This window comes from Dermacentor albipictus, unplaced genomic scaffold (genome assembly GCF_038994185.2).
Source record: "Dermacentor albipictus isolate Rhodes 1998 colony unplaced genomic scaffold, USDA_Dalb.pri_finalv2 scaffold_18, whole genome shotgun sequence".
NCBI classification, from domain to species: Eukaryota; Metazoa; Arthropoda; class Arachnida; order Ixodida; family Ixodidae; genus Dermacentor; species Dermacentor albipictus.
In genome coordinates this window covers 5,487,063-5,497,011 of record NW_027225572.1, presented here as the reverse complement: position 1 = coordinate 5,497,011, position 9,949 = coordinate 5,487,063, and the positions used below count along the sequence as shown (strand labels likewise).

The 9,949-nt window shown below is 42.6% G+C and overlaps 1 long non-coding RNA gene across 2 annotated transcripts; it reads right to left on the bottom strand.

The window, feature by feature from the left end:
- Positions 1 to 516: 516 nt before the first annotated feature.
- Positions 517 to 7,915, bottom strand: LOC135908746 (uncharacterized). Of its 2 annotated transcripts, none has more exons than XR_010566406.2 (4): positions 7,483 to 7,915; positions 6,387 to 6,491; positions 3,541 to 3,685; positions 517 to 762 (listed from the first exon to the last, which is right to left on the bottom strand). It is a non-coding gene; the product is annotated as an uncharacterized lncRNA (long non-coding RNA). The 2 variants fall into 2 exon arrangements; XR_011509684.1 differs by having other exon boundaries at positions 748 to 762; positions 3,554 to 3,685.
- Positions 7,916 to 9,949: the final 2,034 nt, after the last annotated feature.

Below are 9,949 nucleotides of genomic sequence, written 5' to 3'. Positions count from 1 at the left end.
TTTAATCCCGTCCTATCTAACCCAGACCTGTTTGCCCCTGTTCAGACCTATTTTTTGCTACATTCATACCAGGTCCTTTCAGAATGGATTGATGTTGCTTAATATAATTTACTCTTTACAGATATTTTGTGCACTTGTGTATTTGCGATCAGCATTGAAGAGAAGTAGATCTGCATTACGTTCGCAACAAGAAGCCACTTTCATATGTAGGTTTGCCTGGTACATTGCTTGATACGAAGATGAACACAATTTTCGGCATAAATTGATTAGCACTACCAACACTGATTTGATACATTATGAACAAGTTTTGTATGACCCACGAGTACGTTCTCTATGTATGACCTACAAGAAAATGCACCCTGAAGAAGATTGTACCTCCTTTTCATATTTATACTACAAGTATGCAAATGTAATTCTTGCTAGTTTAGTATATGTTCGATTACTTGTACTCGTCTTAATGCAGTGCTTCTTGCTGTAATGGTTCGTACACAAATCCACAGTAAAGTGTAATTTTGGGGTGAAAAATGTCAGGCAAAGTATTGGCATGTACTTGTAATTGAAAAAGACAAGTATACTTTACGTAGGTATTTCTGTACACCGACTTGAGCTTTCATTAAGCCTGAAGTCCTCCGGCCTAAATAAAAGCATGTCATAAATGTCTCAAGCACAGTTTATTGGACCTTCTAACGGTATTTCGATGCATCCAGTCTGCCGAGAGAAGACCGCTGGAGTGGGTTGCTTGGGTGAGAGCGAGCAAGGCACCTGAAAAAGTAAAGCCAATAATTTATCTTGACTCATGCAACAGGTTAGCACATAGGCAAATTTGCCTATGTTTTTACAGATAAGAAAGGTTCAGCATTCCGGTCATAGAAGATAACGAATACATCTTATTGAAAAATATGTGGTTTCATGCACTGCCTATGTTTCAAGGGAACATGGATTACTGTGGGAGAATAAGCTGTCATAATTAGCAGGCGATTGAAGCAAGTCTTATAGGAAAAAGATGGACACATCGTTTGATTAACAATAATTACTAGTATTGAAGCAACAGAATACAAACATGAAATACCTTTAAAAACAACACCAACAGGTTGAGATAATAAATTATTCAGAAACTAAACCCGTCTGCCAGCAAAATACCGTAGTGTACTGGCTTTGACATTGCGCTGCTCAGGCAGAGGGCATGGGATTGAATCCCAGCCACAATGGCTGCATTTAGATGGCAGGGAAATGCCAAAACCCCTATGTAAGGTTTATTGGGTACACGTTAAAGGAGACTAGGGATCCCGCCAACTTGAAGTTATAAAAACCGGGGTAAATTTCGAGATAAGTAAACTCACAAAAGTAGAAGGCCCTGGCCATGCGAAGACCATATAAAGCCTTTTAAGGTAGGTGCCAGCAGCCGCTAAATTTCTTGCAAAAGCGAAATATAGCAGAAGCGGTATTTTTCCGTAGATCACTTTTGCAAGGTATTTTACAATTTGACACCCGACATGTTGGGCATCTACGGGCAACAGCAATTCTGGCACAGATCATAGCAAACACTGTTGCACGTAGGTATACATAGACAAATAGGTATAGGTACAGTCGCCGACTGATTTTCCGGACATGATTACTCGGTCTGCTTCACGGCACCGCCATTCTCCCCATGGACCATAATATATAACAACTTCCGAAAATTCGGACGCCTTGCAACCTCTTGTCTGATTTTTCGGACACTCCTTGAGCCAACTTGATCGAGAGCACCATGCACCGACTCTCACCGTTGCATGGTTCTACTTGCTGAACGCCATTTTTGTTTTGAACGAAGCCTCCTTGGTGCCCCACGAAGTGGCGCTACTACAAATCCCTGCTCATCATCATCGTTTCTGCCTGGTTTGTAGCTACAGCAGTTCTGGTGTCAGCTTAGTATGCGATGCCAAGACAATCCAGCAGCTGATTTGTTTGTTTCTTCGTGCACGACGCTGCAAGTAGGCCAGGTTTTTTGTTTGTGCAACTGATGTCGGCGTGACGATGTTTGACGAAGCAAGATGGGCCAATTCATTTCACTAATATTTAGAATAGCTACTTGTAAGCACCACCTACCTTTCAACAACATTTGCAAAGCAAAAAACCTCATCCTGAAAATCTGCACACGAAGACATCGGTAGCATCATCAGCGTGGGGCCTCAAGATAATTCGGCAAGCCAAGAAATTACTGACAGCACGAGTGCAATCATGCCAACAGGAAATCTGTGGCTGAATAATGCACCTTCTACCACTTGGCAGACAGTGCATTTTCGCAAGGCCCTAACTACGGCAGATCATTGTTAAGGAGTTCCCGAATGCACAACTCTATGCCATTTTCCCGCTGACTCTAGGGAAGCACCTCTGCACAGTTGCAAGAAAAAAAGCTAGATGCCCCAAGAGAAATGAGCCCACTCAAGCCATGGAAGTTATGTTTACCTTGTCTTCCTACAACTACTCTAAACCTAGGACTGCTGTTTTGCACAAGGGAACAAACGTCAACATTGGTGCCTCGCCCAACACAAGTGGTCTGCGCCGTAGAAGGTGCCATCAGTCAGCCCACAGATGAGGCCCACACCAGTGCTGTCAGTGTGCTGTACAAATTGCAGAAGCACAGCCTACAAGCTTGTCTGCCTTAGTGTGATCGCAATAATGAACGAAAACCAACGAATCAAGTTTGTTTCGTGCTGAGAACAGTTGCCTCATGCTGGATTTTCCTACAATTCTTTCTAAGCACAGATAATGCTTCGTTTGTTGTGTAGGCATGTAAATAATGAAAAGGCCTGCATCACTATCTCTGAAAAAAATAGTGTAAGAAAGCACGTACAGTACACAGGTGCAGTGTCTATCACATACCATTTCGTGCAGTAGAGGCTACATCGGATAAACCGGCAAATGTATAAATGACTGGCAGCGTGACCAAGCAAACTTGATGTGTGGGTCAGTCAGCAGTGGTAGTGCACTACTCTCGGTGCACATGCACCTATGTTTAAAAGCTGCTTGATCGTGACAAAATAAAGAGAAAAGCGCTGGAGAGATATCTGAAACTTTTCTTATATGTATGACGAGGAACCTAGCACTAGCTCCCCATGCAGAGAATTACTAGACAGTGAGACTGCTTCTTATCATTGTAAAACAAATGTCACACTCACCATGTGATGCATCCTTTTCGTTTCTGTGCGAACAATATGTATTCAGATCTATTCTCCCCCTTTTACCTTTTGCAGAATATTACTGTGCGAGCTATAATACTGAACTGTTAGTAGCACTCTGTCCTGTTGCCTCGTTTCTTTCCTTGTGAATTATGTGCTAAATACGACTTTTTTTGGTGCAAGAGTGCTAGTTTAACGCATAAACTAGCGCCGTGGCACTTTGCAATAAAGGACTGTTATAATTCTCTAAAAATATGTCCATGCAGAACAGTGTCAAAAGAACACCTTAAAGAAAGAACATGAGTGTATCTATCATAAAGACCAATCCTTGTCTTTTTTCCTTAACATAATTTTCAATACCGATACTGAAGTACAAGCTCACCATATTATATCACCTTGTCAATGAAGCAAGGCACAATGGCGCCCAACTGTCGCGGGACCAACTTGTATGTGGAGATCAGCGCAGATCAGCAACATAGCATGGTCTGCTTACACTTCTTCTCCAGGTCCAGCCATACCTATAGCAGCTATAAAACAAGTGAGCTTAGAATAACAAGCGAAACAATATAAAAAGTGGCAGTGAACAAAGCAACTTTCGTTAGGCATAAATAGGATCGCATTGCTGACATTATGCATATAAGTAACTTCATTTTGAGCAAAAAAGCATCCAATTTAAGAAACATTATATGTATGAGCTATCTATGTGAGAAAGATTAATCGAACGCCCTCTATTTGCTACACCCCTCCCCTTATGCATGGATGTCTCCCTGACTGAGTGAGCTGGGCTGATCCCAGGTATAGTGTAAGTAAAGGGTGTCACTTGGTGGGCCAATCTCGATACCATTGCATGACTTGTACAATAATTTTAATGTGTATTGTAATGCTGGCCATCCTGCAGGCACTGCAACATTATAGCACCCATAAGGCTAATGGTATTACCTGATAAGGTTAACTAATAAGTGTCCCCAGAAGCATAACTCGGCATGTATACTCGGAGGCCATTAATATAAGAGAAGCAATAGCAGAGGCGAAGCTCTATCCTGTGCCATATGCAAAATGGCCGAGCACGCCCAGCTTTTGGTTACATTCTCACTTGTGACCACTGCAACAGGCTGACTGACATGCGTAACCAGCAGTTTGTAGGACCACATTTTCATAACCTGCATTTTTTTTACATCTGAAGAGATCAGCCTCAAGCTCCATGCTGCGCTGCACTCGAGAAGCATTATAAACTGGCAACATTTAAATGCTATGCTGCATGGTTTGTTGTATGCTTTAGGAATTTACTTATTTATTGTACACATAGCTCATAGTCTCCAGTTGGAGTATTGCATGAGGTGGCAAGAAAACAAATTCTGAACTAACAAGGAGAACATTCAACAAAACAAGTCAGACCAAAGAAAAAAAAATAACATACTCTCATAATGGGACTATGTATCTGGCAGCTAGCTTATAAAAAAGACAATTAGGAATGTTTTACTACTGGTAGCGCTTTAGGGGATGGAATGTAGAATTCCAAGCATCATAGACACCTTTCGTGGTTTTTTGTTTTGAAGTCCTATTCTCTGTACTATTATAGAAATGAATAGCCCCCTCCAAAATAAAACAAAGAAAACATGTAATGCACAGTAATGTAACACAATAATGTAATGCACAACAGTGAATACTTAGAAAAATGTAATTAAGAACATGGAGTCTATGTGGGCACAGATGTTAGATGTCTACATGAAAGCATAATAATAAAGGTGGGCAGAGCATTTATGCTATTGTCGGGCAACCTGCTGCAAGACATACAGGTAAAAGGATATGCATGCCTCACAACACAGTCCCTAAAAATATATGTCACAATACAGTGAGTAGGTATATCATGCTTATCTACAATAGCTCCTAATTATATTTATTTCAGAGGGGGCTACCTATGAACCTTGATCAAACTGAAGGTGGGCCAAATTCGAAATATACGATTCAAGTAGACAGAAAAGGGACGTTATGAATATGGCATCTACAGCAAAAGTGTTGTACATTATTGTTGTACATTATGTCATACCTGCCAACCTGTGAACATAATATTTTGTAAAAATGCTGCAGACACTAAATTCTTTGTTGGGGACATAACACACATTATTTTAAAGCTTGCTCTCAGCACCCCCATTGTTGCATACACACACACATTATTAATAAAGGGAAAATCGCACATCCACCCACTCGTAGCAATTGCTACAAAAGAAACCCGTACGGATTCCTCGAAAGGAAAGCCTCATAGTTGAAAAAAAGAAACCGTCCAGGTCCGGGACTCAAACCCGGGACCACCGTCTTTCCGGGACAGCCGCTTTACAATCTAAGATAACCAGGCGGCTAGCAGATGGCCGGGCGAATTCGAATTTGTCGACAACATGAAGCAAAGGCAAGGGTGTGACGTAATAGTTCTGCGGAAACGCGCAAGGTGTAGAGAGGTAATTAATAAAGGGGAAAAAAATATTATGTCAAACCCTTGCCTTTGCTTCGTGTTGTCAACTAATTCGACTTCGCCCTGCCATGTGCTAGCCACCTGGTTATCTCAGATGGTACAGTGGCTGCCTCGGAAAGGTGGCAGTCCCGGGTTCGAGTCCCGGACCAGGATGAATTTTTCTTCAACTGTGCGGCTTTCGTTTTGAGGAACACATACGGGTTTCCTTTGTAGCAAATGCTACGATGTCTGATTTTCCCTTTAATAATTACTTCTCTCCACCTCGTGTGTTTGCGCATAACTATTACGTCACACACACATTATCAACCATTATTTAACTTGTCGTGCAGCACAAAAAGCAGCAGCGAACTTGAAACCAGTAACTGACAGCTTTGTTTTTTCTTTAGATTACAGAGCTTTTACAGCGTGTTTGCTGCTGCCGCTTTACGCTGCTTCATGAATTTATCTGACCAAACTTCCCTAAAGCAAGTGCCCCTCTGATGTTCTCGTTAGAGATATTGCATCGCTAATAATAAACCATTACAAGTACCATTACAATTAATTTTTACGTGCATTTTAACAATGTCATGCCTTTAATCTCTCAACAGCTTTAAAATATCTTAACCAACACAACTTCATTGTCTTTCTAAAGTGACATCCATAAAATTGTAAAATGAGCCCACATTTGTAAACCCACGGAAAATTCAGGAGAGTTTCCAAACATGGATGATACCAACAAAATTTGCAGCTTGTGTACGTGGCAGCAACTGCTTTGCACACACCTTGTCACAGCATGCACATCAGGTACTTTGCCGTGCTGTTGAGGCTGCAGAAGTGCCGCAGGTGCATATCTGGAGGTGCCTCTGGTTCACAAAATCTTGCCATCCCTAAACAATAATAAATGCTTAATTTATTGTAATCTCTGCTGAAACTGCAAACTTGTGATATAAAAAGATCACGTCATATTTTGAAAAAAGTCTCATACAACCAGTTACATGAAGCTGCAACTGGTTGTGCAAATATCTGACCGTAACATCACAGGCGGTTAAATAACACGTAAATCGAACTGTAGCAAACATGAATCTACTATGAAAAGGTTCACACAAACGTACAGCTGTATAACGTGAAATGTGAGTTGTACTATCAAAAAATTCCTTAGGACATGAAAAGCGTTCCAAAACCTAATTTGTTTATGCGGCGCAACAAAGCACTGCTCCCAAAGGACGATGCGCTCAAAATTTCAACAGACCACCTCTTTTTCTGGAGAGACAATACAGAAAAGAGAAAGATTTTTCGATTAAAAAAAACATTGCTTTTGTAATTTCGGCTTCTCTGCAAGATCGGAACCCTTTACAAGTACACGAAAACACACAGGACACTAATACACGTCATCTGACGACACTCTATAAACAGACGAATTTCCATACAAGCTGAAAATCTGGCCATGCGTCGACGAAGAAATCGGGTGCTATCTCGCGCAGCTGTTAGCTGTGAAGACGACACATCGACGTACTACTTCTGGAAATGCCTATACCATTTCTCAATGAAAAATTATGTACACAAACAGTAACTTTCTTTGCTTGAATTTTTGTGCCCATTTAGATCAAAGAACCACCCGCGCTAGCGTGCTTCATAGGTGAAAGTAAATAAACCACAGATAGAGCTGTTGGTAACATGAATACGTTTTAGGGCAATTTCCATGGAACTTTTTGCTAAATGTGCACTGCGACATGAAGAACAACCATTTGAAAAGCACATTTATAATTCTTGCTGCTTTACTCATTCGGATTCGGTTGTTGTACGGATCTTGCGATACGTACAAGAACGCACACTTCACGAACCAGAGACAGGAAGAATGCGCGCAAGCGCCGGACTTACCTTTCTAGGCGTACTCGGAAAACGCTCCTTTTAGCGTCACAGGTGCCGCGGCATCGACTGCACCAACGGTCCTTCCGGCGCACACACTGTTGAATTGCGGATCAACTACAGGACGTAAGAGCACAATTTTCACCAAATTCTTCCGTACAGTGTGATACGATGCGAGAGTGCCAGAGGAGGAGATCCTTTTCGTGAGCCCGGAACAAAGAAAGTGGCGAAGGCTCATACCTTCGACATCGGCGCACCACACGAAGGATACCACACGAAGGATACTGCGGGCTACATTACGCGGTCCCAGGGGTTTTGTGATTCTCAATGAATACAAAATGCACCACAATTACTCTCGGCACAGCGTACACACGATTAAACAACTGCATCGGACGGCGTCAATGCAGCGCGCACTCACATGTAGCTAAGGCTGAAGACGGCAAAATAATATCAACTGTAACTTTACCGGCGCTACCTGTGCTGCCATCTGTAGGCCGCCACCGAAAGCGACCGTGCTTTCGGTGATCTCATGGATGGTGACGGCGTTGTATTTCGATGTTATGCGAGTCGTACAGCGTCTTGTACGACGTGTTTCAGCAACGTTGCTTTTAATAGAGAGGACGGCAATGTGCGTATACGCCGTATAGACGTCCCACCCACTTGAATAACACAACAGGAAATTTTCAGTCTGTCGTATTTTGGGACGTTGTGACTGTCGTTCTGTTCTCTGTAGTGTGACGTATTGTAGTCGAAAATTCTGTAGCTTCTGATCAATATATTTGATTAAAAATTGACAGAGACCTCTTTAAGGATAAGAAAAATTATTAATACAAAAAAAGAAAGTAGAAAAAAAAAGCTTTCGCACAGGATTTGAACTGCGGACCTCACGATTCCGAGGCAAGCATCTTACCACCGCACCACGCCGATCACCCCCACACCTCGACTAGGCCAGCAATATAAATCTCTCTCTGGGTTGCTGTTTACATTTACATTTTAAAAGCCAAGATGCGCTTTCACTTCACCGGTCGCGTCAACTGCCGTATCTCTATATGCGCAAAAGTGTTGTTACCATCGACAGGTACATCGTGGAATGCTGGAACATCAATTTTGCTGTAACGATATCCATATTTAATAAGAAATTCAGAAATAGACAACGGTGACCGGGGACACTGAAGGTTTTTACTGCTAATTTCGACAGTTGTCTCTTGCTCTTTACACTTTTGAGCTCGCATATAATTCGTGCGTTCAATGCAAAATAGCTACATAAACACTCGTGGGTGAGTCTTGATCCGGACAGTATACTGGCTTCTCACGGCAGCGCTGTACCAGATTAATGAGACCCGAGCGAGAAAGCTTTTCACGCAACTTTGTGGAACAATCCAAAACTTCTTTTCCGCTTCGCATAAGCTTGTGCAATATTTCTGGGAAATTAACTAATGTGTCAGTGTAACCGCACATGTAAGTCCACAGGACTGTGTGCCCCATCTTACCAAATAAAACAAAGCGGATACGCAGCCATTCCCGCAGATGGTATGATTTTGATCAGCGGCCGATTTTGAGGAGGCCGGAAGCGCGTTGCTGGTGCCGCGTCGTCACGGCACAATTATAACAATTGGCCACGTCGACTTTAATACCGGTGTCGGTGCTATCAGTATTGCCGGCTTCAGAGAAGCACGATTGAATACCGCGCAAGAGAAAAGTGCAGTGTACACCACCGATGCGAAGCTGACATTTTAAAGGGCCGCGACGGAAAGTGCTTCTGTTGCGACTTCAGAACTCTTGGCCGTCGCGACCGAATGTTTCTGTTGCGACGTCAGAATTGCTGTCGTAACGTCAGAAATGTCTGTCGCAGCTACAGAAACGTTAGGAACTTCTGTCGTACAACAGAAATTTCTGTATTTGCAGCAGGAATTCCTGTTGTCTTTTTCAACTGGGCAGGACCGGGAATCGGTTTGAAATTCGCAGCTAGCATATCGCAGTTTGGTCTGTGAATGTTCCGAGGTGTTCACGCAATTTCTGTAGAGCTTGATAATGGCCCAATTTAGCACTAGGGGTTAAATTGTCAGGATGTCGAACAATAAAAAAGCTCCTCCCCAGTTATATTCAAGCATTAAACTGGTATGCATGATGCCATCCAGTATAGTTGCCACAAAGCTCCGGATTAAACCAGCTTTTGTGACAAACAGGCGACCCTATATGGTGCCACTGCGTCCAGTATAAGCCAGTTTAGTTGCAAACAGGGCTCCTGTTAAGACCCATTTCTGCGTGAACTGGTCATGCCTATACCTGCTTGCATGCCAAACGGGACCCCGTTCAGACCTGTTCGTGTGTGAACTGGTCCTGTTTATACCTCTTTGAATGCCAAACGGGACCCCGTTCAGACCTGTTCGTGTGTAAACTGGTCCAGTTTATACCTGTTTGAATGCCAAACGGGACCCCGTTCAGACCTGTTCGTGTGTAAACTGGTCCAGTTTATACC